This window comes from Mesoplodon bidens (genome assembly GCF_964165515.1).
Source record: "Mesoplodon bidens genome assembly, chromosome: 2".
NCBI lineage: Eukaryota > Metazoa > Chordata > Mammalia > Artiodactyla > Ziphiidae > Mesoplodon > Mesoplodon bidens.
In genome coordinates, this window is record NC_138177.1 from 174,460,381 (window position 1) to 174,472,754 (window position 12,374).

The 12,374-nt window shown below is 44.9% G+C and overlaps 1 long non-coding RNA gene across 1 annotated transcript; it reads left to right on the forward strand.

The window, feature by feature from the left end:
* Positions 1 to 567: 567 nt before the first annotated feature.
* On the forward strand, positions 568 to 7,893 carry LOC308612643. Its single transcript, XR_014015130.1, has 2 exons — positions 568 to 1,280; positions 3,409 to 7,893. It is a non-coding gene; the product is annotated as an uncharacterized lncRNA (long non-coding RNA).
* Positions 7,894 to 12,374: the final 4,481 nt, after the last annotated feature.

The following is a 12,374-nucleotide window of genomic DNA, read 5'->3' on the forward strand; positions in this document are numbered from 1 at the left end:
CCGCCCCCTGCCAAGCCCGGAAGAGGCTCCACTCCAAGGCCCAAGATCATTCAGGAAGCCATCTTGGGAGAGGGCAGAGAAATCAGAGAGTTGCCATTTTTCTTAAGGGCAACGTGATTTTTCTCTCTCCCCTCCCCGCCCCCTCCCCCGCCCCCCGCCCCCTCCCCCGCCCCCGCCCCCTCCCCCGCCCCCGCCCTCCCTCTCTCTCTCAGCGGGAGTCCCTAGAACCATCTTTTCTAAGGGCAAACAATTACATTTTTTTAAGTCGTAGGTTTTTTTTGTTTTTTTTTTTTTGCGGTACACGGGCCTCTCACTGTTGTGGCCTATCCCGCTGCGGAGCACAGGCTCTGGACGTGCAGGCTCAGCGGCCATGGCTCACGGGCCCAGCCGCTCCGCGACATGTGGGATCTTCCCGGACCGGGGCACGAACCTGCGTCCCCTGCATCGGCAGGTGGACTCTCAACCACTGCGCCACCAGGGAAGCCCTAAGTCGTAGTTCTCATAAACTGCAGATTATGCTTTTTCAAAATTCTGAAAACATTTTTATACTTCAACAAAGTGGAACAGGAGATAAAACATTGACTAGCTTAAACTGGCTTTGACTCCTTAAATAGGTTATTGATTAATCAAGTCTTGAGGTTTTTTTTTTTATAGACATTATTGCGCATGTGCAAGGCCGGAACCCACGTTTCCAGGATGACCCCGGAACCAAGAATCTTCAGTCTGGGGAACTCAAACAATAGAAATGTTGCCATCGGACCCCTTAACCAGCTGAAGCAAGAAGTCCTTCAGTAAGGAAAATCCGGCTTCCATCTGCCATAGTACCTTGTTTACCATATATGGACTGCTTGGAAAACTAGCCAATCAGCTTGTGCCAAGTTTGAAATTTCCCTAACCCTTTAAATTTTGCCCCAAACCCTGGCTGGGGGAGACAGATTTGAGCCCTGCCTCCTGTCTCCATGCCGGTCGACCTCGCAATAAAGCTTTTTGTTTTCTCAAAAGCTGGTGCCATAGTATTGGCTTCTATGCGCGCCAGTCGGTGAGCCCTTGCTCGGTGAGAATTTCTGGCGATCGCAAACGAACTAAGCTCCTGTGATCGCCTGGCTGAGGCACTGTAGCCCCCGGCTGGGTGTAGGCCCTCGTCACCGACCCTGAGTGGCCACCTAGACCCGATTTGTCTAAAGGCTCGGCTGTCGGGTTCCTGCTTCCCGCAGCAACTGCGCTCCAGGCTCCTCCGCGCTACTTTCACTTTTGGGGAAAGAAACATCTGGATCTTTTGGGTGAGTAACCTCATTAAAACGCGCTTGTGCCTAAATTGTCTAATAACAATTATTTGACAATAATTGTCTAATCAGGATTGTGGGTTAGAGTCCCACTCTAAGGGAGACAGTATGAAAGGTTCAATCCGTGGTCGGGGAACTAAGATCCCACAAGCCGCACAGCGCGGCCAAAAAAAAAATTATAACCACCGAGGTACTCAAAAGATCCGGTTAGAATCCCAGGCCTTTGAATTTCTTTGTCTATGTCTGACTGTTTTGTTTGTTAGGAATTGGCTAATAGGGTTAACTATTGGATGACCACAGAAAAACTTTATTGAATCTGTTTTATGTCATTTTGCTGTGGTCATCCTGAGAAAAAAAACCCTTCCAAGATGGGGAATGATAACAGCGTACCAGACGGCACTCCCTTGAAAAGTGTTCTTTGAGGTTGGTCAATGTTTACCTCTAATGATGAAAGAGGTATGAAAAAAAAGAAAATGATTTTCTTTTGTAACACTGCCTGGCCCAAATATCTACTGGAGTCAGGGGAAAAATGGCCCCCAAATGGGTCTTTGAACTATAATACTGTTATACAGTTAGACTCGTTTTGTAAGAGAAAAAATAAATGGGACGAAATCCCATATGTAGACTCATTTATGTCTTTATATAAGAGGAGAAATATGCATAAGGCATTTATTGATAAAATGATGGGTCAGAGGGAAGAACCTCACAAAAAACCTGTTTTACCTGAGTCAAAGTCTAATGACGATCCAGTCCCTCCGTCTGCACCTTTTGCAGTAGCCCGACCTGGGCACTTCCTTCCGTAGCCCCTCCCTCAGCACCTCTTGTGGTTCCCGCAAATCCTGAAGGGGATCTTCCTGCAGGCAGTGCCAAGGCTTTTACCAATCCTCCTAGGGCTGCTGGTCCGGCTCTGTACTCGCCCTTAGCAGATGGTCACAAAGGAACGGTCTACCCTCCCTGTACCCTCCAGGGTATTCAGTTTGGCCCAGGGAACACTCTACTGTAGGCGGGACAATTTCCGTTAAGGCAGGTCCCAGCAGGCTTGGATGACCAAGGCCAATCCAGAGCACTTGGAATCATGCATCATCGTTTATCAGTCATAGATTTACTTAATTATAAAGCTAAAATGCCATCTTATCAAGATGCTCCTAGGAATATGGAGAATCTCTTTACATATATTTTTGCTGTTTTTCCTCCTAACTGGGCTGACATACAGACCCTCATGTGTATCCTCCTCAGTCCAGAGGAACACAGCATGATATTAGCGAAGGCCTTCCAGGAAGCCGAAAGGCTTCATGAATTAAAACCAAATAATCCAATCAGAGCTCCAGCAAAGCAGGAACTGAACCAGAATGGGATCCCAGTGACCCAGGGGATCAAGCAAGGCTGAATCATAAAGATTGTTTAATAACTGGACTGCAAAAAGGGGCAAACAGCTTCAAGAGGGTCCAGAATGTACAGCAAGGGCCTTAGGAGGGCCCATTCACCTTCCTTGAAAGGCTTTATGAGGCTTTCCAAAAATATACTGATATTGATCCAGAACACCCAGATAACATGGGACTGGTCAATTTAAACTTTATCAGTCAGAGTGCCCCAGATATAAGAAAAAAACTAGAACGACTGGAAGGGGGATCATGGACACCAACGTCTCAGTTGGTCCAGATTGCTTTTGAAGTGTTCAAAGGCCGATATGAAATTTGGGAAAAGCAGGAGCAATGCATCGAGCAATGCATGGTGAGGCAGGTTGCTCTGCTCAGCTGTAACCAGTCAAGACCCAGCAGGACGTATGCAGGAGAGAACAAACTACCACGGGTAAGACCCTGGGGACCTCCAAAACCTAGCGGGAAAGGCCATCCATCTGTTGGGCCACAACAGTGTGCCTTTTGTAAACAGGAAGGGCACTGGAAAAGGGAGTGTCCCAAAAACAGACAGCGCCCCCTCTCCCCCAAGATAACATCCATTACTGGTGTATCTGGGGAAGTCTCTCAGAAACCTTTTCTACAATGGCTTGAATGTCATGTAGAGAAAACACATGTAAAGTACAGCTTTGTGTATGTGCCTGGATGTCATAGTCCCTCATCAGGGCAAGAGGTACTAACAAATTTAAATGACCAAGTGGGTTTCTCAGCAGAAAAAGTAGACACCAAAGTACTCCCAGGTCAAGACTGCGCCCTCCAAGCTGCGCCATTACAATTGGGAGACAAGCCTCAACCAGATGTCCCTGAAGAAATTCTTCAAAAGGTAAGAGCAGAAGTTTGGGCTGACGGGACACCAGGAAGAGCCAAGACAGCTGACCCGGTAGTAGTAAAACTCCATCCAGGTGCCCAGGCTCCAAAGTTAAAGCAATACCCTTTAAAGAGGCACCCAAAGGAAGGTATAAAGCCTCTGATAAACACTTTTTTTAAATGCCAATTAATCTGACCTTGTCAGTCCCCATATAACACTCCCATCCTGCCAGTACAAAAACCTGGGACTGGAGATTATCGTTTTGTACAGGATTTGAGAGCTATCCACCAAATTGTAGAGGATGTACATTCGGTGATGCCAAATCCTTATACTTTGCTTACAGCTTTATCTGGAGACTTTTGCTGGTTTACAGTTCTGAACTTAAAAGATGCCTTTTATTGCATACCCCTAAGTCCTGAGTCCCAGGAACTGTTTGCCTTTGAGTGGAATGATCCAGAGACTAATATAAAACAGCAGTATTGCCGGACTGTACTTCCACAAGGATTTTAAAATGCCCCCACCGGGCTTCCCTGGTGGCGCAGTGGTTGAGAGTCCGCCTGCCGATGCAGGGGAAACAGGTTCGTGCCCCGGTCTGGGAGGATCCCGCATGCCGCGGAGCGGCTGGGCCCGTGGGCCATGGCCGCTGGGCCTGTGCGTCCGGAGCCTGTGCTCCGCAACGGGAGAGGCCACAGCAGTGAGAGGCCCACATACCGCAAAAAAAAAAAAAAAAAAATGCCCCCACCATCTTTGTGGAGACCTTAGCCAAGGACTTAAAAGATCTCCAATTAAATGAAGGAATCTTACTCCAGTATGTGGGTGATATACTTACTAAGTGCTAGTATAACTAAGGAAGCTTCAGACCAAAATACAATCCTCACTTTAAACTTTTTGGCAGACTGGGGATATAAAATCCCCAAGGGAAAGGCACAAATTTCTCAACCAGCTGTAAAATATCTAGGAATTGAGTTATCAAAAGGAGAAAGAAACTTGCCAGATCGAAGGGAAGCACCCACCACCAGAAAGCAATTGAGAAGATTCTTAGGAATGGCTGGGTTTTGTCGTATTTGGATTCCTGACTTTGGACTTGTAGTCAAACCTCTATATGAGGCTCTCAAAGAAATGCCAATGAGCCATTAAGCTGGACTGCATGAGTCATTCCGTACCATCAAGGAGAAAATTTCAACAGCCCCAGCACTTGGTCTCCCAGACATTAGAAAGTTATTTGATCTTTTTGTGCTTGAAAGACAGAGCATGAGTCTTTGGAGTGCTAACTCAAAATTTAAATACTGCCAGAAGGCCAGTAGCTTACTTTTCCAAACAATTGGATGTTGTAACTCAAGGATGGCCAGTTTGCCTCCGGGCTGTGGCTGCAACCTGTGACCTTTTACAAGAAGCTGAAAAATTTACCCTGGGTTGTCCTACCACTATGCACACCCCACATGGTGTGCAACTTTTACTCGAACAAAAGGGCCGATCTTGGCTTACTTTGGGGAGACTGGGCAAATACCAGGCCATACTATTCGACAACCCAAAGGTAACATTAAAAGAAGTATCTGCTTTAAACCCATCCACTCTGCTCCCCAGAAGAACCTGTTCACAATTGTACATGAAAAGCAGAAGAACCTGTCCATGATTGTATACGAAAAATTGAAGAAGAGTATTCTAGCAGACCTGACCTGCCTGATCAGCCTTCAGAGAATCCAGATACGGAAATGTTTGCAGTCGGGAACAGCCTCATGGATCGTGGACTCCGAAAAGCTGGATATGCAGTAGCAACTCATCAGGAGGTCGTAGAAGCAGAAGACCTCCCTCCAGGTACATCTGTCCAGAAGGCAGAGCTTGTAGCCCTCAGGAGAGCCCTGCATCTTGGAGCTAAGAAAAAGGTAACCATTCATACTGCTTCTAAGTATGCCTTCTCTGTCATGCATGCACATGGGGCCATGTGGAAAAAGAGAGGTCAACTAACATCTGGAAAGAAAAAAATTAAACATGCAGAGGAGATACTGACCTTATTAAACTCTGTTTTAATGCCGGAAGAAGTAGCCATAGTACATTGCCCACACCAAAAGACTGATAGCTGTATAGCTAAAGGAAATAATTTGGCTGAACATGTAGCAAAACAGGGGACCAGAGCCAAACACCCTAACACTCATTCAAAGTGTGGACCTGTCCCTGTTTAAGCCTCAGTATTCAGAAATGGATCTAGAGAGATGATGAATGGGGATTTCACGCTGACTCTTGAGACATAGATGGTGATCAGTACCAAACAAACAAAGAAGGCTGGATATATAATGAACAGGGATTAGTGCTTATGCCCCAACATTTAATGGAAAGAATTATTACTCATCTACATCAAGGAACCCATTATGGGAAGGATGCAACCTATCATTGGCTACAAAAGTTTATTGTTAGTCCATAAATGCAAAGGACCATCCAAAAGGTAATACAAAATTGTCTGATTTGCACCAGAAACAATCCTAAAGCCGGGCCACCTCCAATATTCAAAGGGGTGCAAACCTGAGGGACAGAACCAAGAAATGCCTGGCAAATAGACTTTACTGTTATGCCAAGAGCCATGGGACATTATAGATATTTGCTGGTATTTGTGGACACCTTCACAGGATGGGTCAAAGCTTTTCTGTGCTGGAGAGAGAAAGCTTCCTAGGTAAAAAGGCCTTACTAAAAGAAATTAGCCCTCATTTTGGGTTGCCTCTTTCAATTCAAAGTGACAGTGGAGGAGCTTTCATAGCCAAGGTAACTCAAGGGGTATCTGGGGCCCTCAGACTACAACAGAAGTTACATGCTTCATGGAGCCCTCATGACTGAAATGATGAATCATACCTTAAAAGAGACAGTCACCGAAGTATGTCAAGAAACCAACTTCACTTGAGATAATGTCTTAACAGTTGTCCTGCCGAGGGTAAGAGTAGCCCCTAGAAGCAAGCACCACTTGAGCCCTTATGAAATGTTAATGAGAGACCCTTCCTTAAGACTAAGTATTATTGCTTTCTTGAAAGTGATCTCATTGTAAAAGAATTAGATACTATAAAATGTGTACGGTCTCTTGGTGCTATCTTATTTTCTGTATATAGATATGCCTGTAGCCAATTAACATTTCCCGCAGACATTCCTGTGCACTGCATAAGCCCAGGGAATTGGGTCCTTCTCAAACTTGGAAAAATTACTGCCCTGAGGATCAACTGCAACCCAAGTGGATTGGAGCCTATGAAGTCCTTCTGGTTACACATTCTTCAGTAGAGCTAAAAGGAGTTAAACCTTGGATACACTCCTCCGGAGTAAAAATAGTACCCATTTCTAACCAGCACCCCATTGTCCCCTTTACAACTCCCAAACAGGGCACGCTCTCCATGGACAGGAGGAAGTAGGAGGACCCAACCTTCCTAACACCAGAGAGGCCTGGAAACCCACTACTGATTTCTCGGCCCCTAATTACACTTGTGAACCCTTAACTGAACTTAAGTTACTTTTCAAATAGAAACAGGACAGATAAGTCTCCACCTGGTCAGGAAGAGAAGACGAGGACATCTCGAAAGTAGACAGCTCCGCCCAGAAGTCTGGACCAGGCCGATATAAATCCAAATTCAGTCACTAAGAATGTTAAAAATAACATGTTTTCACTGGTTCCCAAAGAATAAGGTCTGTTTTTGGAGGACTGTTAAAATTAGGAATCATAGTTCTGTGTATCATGGGGTTAATCTTTTTACTCACCAAATTTTTTACTTATTGTCTATCTCATATATTTTAAAAGGCCTCCCCCACTCACATGTTGATTGCCCAAGACTTAAGCATTCAAAGTGGGACTCGTGAATATTTACAATCAAGTGCAAAAACAATTTTATTCCTCTTATAAAAATCTATGCCCCTTCTCAGCAGGAAGCAGCTAGAGCGCTCATCACCCTATTTCCCTTAAGGTTGAGGAATGTACAAAGTGAAAGGGGGGGAATAAAACAGCACATAAAACATTGACCTGCTTATCCTGGTTCTGTCTCCTTAAATAGGTTGTTGACTAATCAAACCTTGAGTTATTTTACAGAGACAGCACTCCCATGTGCAAGGCAGGAACCCATGTCTCCAGGATGACCCCAGAACCAAGAATCTTCAGTCTGCAGAACTCAAACAATAGACATGTTGCCACTGGAGCCCTTTACCAAGCAAGAAGTTCTTCAATAAGAAAAATCCAGCTTCCAGCTGCCCAAATAGCTTGATTCCAATCAGCTTCTGACCGTCAACACTAGCCAATAAGCTTGTGCCAAGTTTGAAATTCCCCTAACTTCTTACATTTTGCCCTGAACACTGGACAGGGAGACAGATTTGAGCCCTGCCTCCTGTCGGTTGACTCACAATAAAATGCTTTCTTTTCTCAAAAGCTGGTGCCATAGTATTCGCTTCTATGTGTGTTAGACAGTGAGCCCTTGCTTGGTAACAAAAGGATGAAAAATATCCGCTGGTGCATAAAACATTTTATTATTTCTATCTGGTAGAGTGAAAATGATTACAGTATTTCCGGCTCATAAAGCAGTATTCCAAGCATCTATTAACACTAGTTTATATCCTCTAGCTTGAGGTGAAAACATTAGTTGTTTTATCAACATTAGTTGATAAAATTGCACCTGAGCTGGATGACCAGAACTGCTGAAGTTTTCCTGAGTCTTTAATGACAGATACGTACATTAACTTCGAAACTTACTTTATGTGTCTTCCTAAACAGTGTTCTTTTTTTTTTCTTACAGTATAGAATTGGAGACCCTGGACTTTAAAGTTCAACTTTGGACACTTCCAACTTTTTTTTTTTTTCTTTTTGCGGTACACGGGCCTCTCACGTTGTGGCCTCTCCCATTGCGGAGCACAGGCTCAGTGGCCATGGCTCACGGGCCCAGCTGCTCCAGGACGTGTGGGATCTTCCCAGACCGGGGCATGAACCCGCGTCCCCTGCATTGGCAGGCGGACTCTCAGCTACTGCGCCACCAGGGAAGCCCTGGACACTTCCAACTTTAACATGCTGTGTGATCTTATGGAAGTTGCTTAGGATTTCTGTGCCTCAGTTTCAGTTTCCCCAAGTGTAAAAAAAGATAATAATAATAGCTCCTTCAAAGGTAGATTGTAAGGATTAAATGAGTTACTCTGCTAAAAAGCTTAGGAAAGTGCTTAACCCATAGTAAGAGTTCTAAAGATTAGCTATTATCATTATGGAGGTGTCTTGCCTGCCTTAAGAAGACTTATAATTCTCACTTCTCTAGTTATCCTTTTTTCCCCAAAACACAAAAGCAGGAGGAAAAGCAAACACCTTGTGTTTTTATTCTCACTGACATGTTCCTGTAGGCCTCTCAGTATTAAAACCATATCATTCAGTAGTGTTGCATTTGGCTGCTATAATCAAGTTATCTGACTTAGAATGGGTTTTTTGAATGGGTTTCTTCTTGTGTTATTAGCATGCCATTAATCTTTTTTTTAATTTATTTTTTGGGGGCTCCCCTGGTGGCGCAGTGGTTGAGAGTCCGCCTGCTGATGCAGGGGACACGGGTTCGTGCCCTGGTCCGGGAAGATCCCACATGCCGCGGAGCGGCTGGGCCCGTGAGCCATGGCCGCTGAGCCTGGGCATCCGGAGCCTGTGCTCCACAACGGGAGAGGCCACAACAGTGAGAGGCCCGCGTACCGCAAAAAAAAAAAAATTATTTTTGGCTGCATTGGGTCTTCCTTGCTGCGTGCAGGCTCTCTCTGGTTGTGGTGAGCAGGGGCTACTCTTCATTGTGGTGCGCGGGCTTCTCATTGCAGTGGCTTCTCTTGTTGTGGAACATGGGTTCTAGGCATGTGGGCTTCAATAGTTGTGGTGCATGTGCTCTAGAGTGCAGGCTCAGTTCTTGTGGTGCATGGGCTTAGTTGCTCCGGGGCATGTGGGATCTTCCTGGACCAGGGCTCGAACCCGTGTCCCCTGCTTTGGTAGGCGGATTCTTAAGCACTGCGCCACCAGGGAAGTCCACCATTCATCTTTCTAAAGTGACCATTTCCTGTTGAGAAATGTTGCCATTTGTATTCCTAATGATTATTATAAATTGCAGTCATGTATTAACTCTTACTAGTCTTTATTTAAAGTGACATGCTTACTAATTTTCTGGTTTCCTGACTTCCTGTCTCTGGAATATCGGTCATCTCTGGGTCTGTCCTCAGTCCACTGTTTTTACCTAGATGCTCATGGTGTAAGCCACCCACTGTTGGTGACTCCCAAAGTTGACTTACAGCCCTGAATTGACCTGGTGTTTCCAATTCATATAGGCTTCTTATTGGCACTTCACATGGCTATTCCACTAGCAGCTCAAATACTCTATTCTAAGATATCACTAATACCGTTAATGGCCTGACCAACTTCAAAGATGAAAGATTTTGTCTTGGGCTTCCCTGGTGGCGCAGTGGTTAAGAATTTGAGCCTGTGCTCTAGAGCCCGTGAACCATAACTACTGAGGCTGCATGCTACAACTGCTGAAGCTTGTGTGCCTAGAGCCCATGCTCTGCAACAAGAGAAGCCACTGCAATGAGAAGCCCGTTGCACTGCCCGCGCTCACTGCAACTAGAGAAAGCCTGCATGCAGCAACAAAGACCCAATGCAGCCAAAAATAAATTAATTAAATTAATTAAAAAAAAAGATTTTGTCTTGTTCACTCTCTGGAACTATATTTACTTTGAATACATCCTCCTGTGAACTCATTCTTTTAAGTAAATTATCCTAACTGAGCCTTGGCAGCAGCAAGGTGGATGAGAGCATCAATCAGTCATCCATCACCTACATCTAGTTTTCCTAATTGCAAGTCATGAAGTCGTTTTAGGCTTTGTAGTTGCAGGATGTTACCAGCAGAGGGAGACAGTTTCTTGCAATTGTGTTACATTTGGCAATGAGCCTAACAGGAATTTGTTGGGCATTTTTTTTCATTGTTTCTAATATTCTCCAATTATCTTTTTTTAATTAATTTATTTATTTATTTTTGGCTGCGTTGGGTCTTCGTTGCTGCTCGTGGGCTTTCTCTAGCTATGGCAAGCGGGGTCTACCCTTCGTTGTGATGTGGTGGCTTCTCTTGGTACGGAGCACGGGTTCTAGGCACGTGGGCTTCAGTAGCTGTGGCACGCAGGCTCAGTAGTTGTGGCTCGTGGGCTCTAGAGCACAGGCTCAGGAGTTGTGGCACACGGGCTTAGGTGCTCCACGGCATGTGGGATCTTCCCAGACCAGGGGTTGAACCTGTGTCCCCTGCACTGGCAGGTGGATTCTTAACCACTTCACCACCAGGGAAGTCCCATGTTGGGCATTCTTAAGACTGAATCTACTAAGCGACTAGATCTTGGAGCTCGTTTGAGGTTGCTGCAAAGGAAATTGCTTTTCTTCCACCAAATGGATAATCAAGAGGCCAGCCCTAGTTAATCACATAGGCCTCCTGGGCAAGTCCCTTCCTCATCTGTAAAATGAGGGGATGGAACCAAGTAAGGTCTAAAATTGAGGAAGTGGTGGAAGTTTCTTTCTCCAGGGGGAGAGCCCCAAAAGTTGAGGCAGGGGCATAAACAGGCCCTGGCAGAGACCCTAAAGCATGAGTTTCTCTTTCCTGTGAAATATGTTTGTTATAGCCTTCATGTTTGGGGCTTAGTGATTTGCACTCAGAACTGCAGGTACCTTTGATCTATCACGTGAAACACTCTGGTATGTGATAGGAATATAAGAGCAAAGCCCATAGTGAGAAAACTTTCCATCTGATTTCCAAGCTGGGGCTATGTAGACAGTTAAGAAATAAATGGCAACCTACCAATATTTAAAATGTACATGCCTGGGCTTCCCTGGTGGCGCAGCGGTTGAGAGTCCGCCTGCCGATGCAGGGGACACGGGTTCGTGCCCTGGTCCGGGAAGATCCCACATGCCGCGGAGCGGCTGGGCCCGTGAGCCATGGCCGCTGAGCCTGCGCGTCCGGAGCCTGTGCTCTGCAATGGGAGAGGCTGCAGCAGTGAGAGGCCCGCATACCGCAAAAAAAAAAAAAAAAAAGTACATGCCTGTTGAGCCAGCAATTGCATTTCTAGGAAACTTCCCTGTAGATACATTGGCTCATATGCAAATAAAATTATGAGTATATTCATTGCTGCTTTGTTTATAATCACAAAAGACTGGAAACAAATGTCCATCCCTAGAGGATTCATTTTAAAAATATATGGTCCAGCCATGCAAAGGAATAGAATGAATTGTTAACTTAGATGGTTCTAAATAAACTGACATTAAATGATCTCGAAGAACTATAGTTAAGTTTAAAAAAAAGCAAGATACAGAACAGTGTGTATAGTTTGCTGCTATTTGTAGGCTTATTTATTTATATGTGTATGTGTGTATTTGTATATGCATCTCTGGAAAGATATAAGGGACTTGTAACAGTGGTCACTTTGGTGGAGAGGCAAGGTTTACCAGGTAGCTGGGGGACTGGTAGGATGGACTTAATATTTATTATATGTCCTTTTGTACCTTTTGAATTTTGTTTTATGTACATATATTATTTATTCTAAATAAGTAAGAACATAAGAAATGAATTTCAGTAATTGATTGTTGGGATGGACTCTGGATGATACTTATGAGAGAGACCATAGCCACTCCTCTCATCCTAGCCTCATATCTTGTCCTCTTAACTCCAGTCATGTCCCAATCTGTCTTCACACTGCAGAGAGAGATTGTTCTAAAACACCATTTCATCACATATCCTCCTTGCCCCCAAATCTCCATGACCTAGGAGGTAAAACCCAGTTTTCTTCCTGATATTCCAGGCCATATATAAACTGACCTCAATCTTATGTCCTCTTGTCTGTCAGAAGCAACATTGTGTAGAGTTCAGT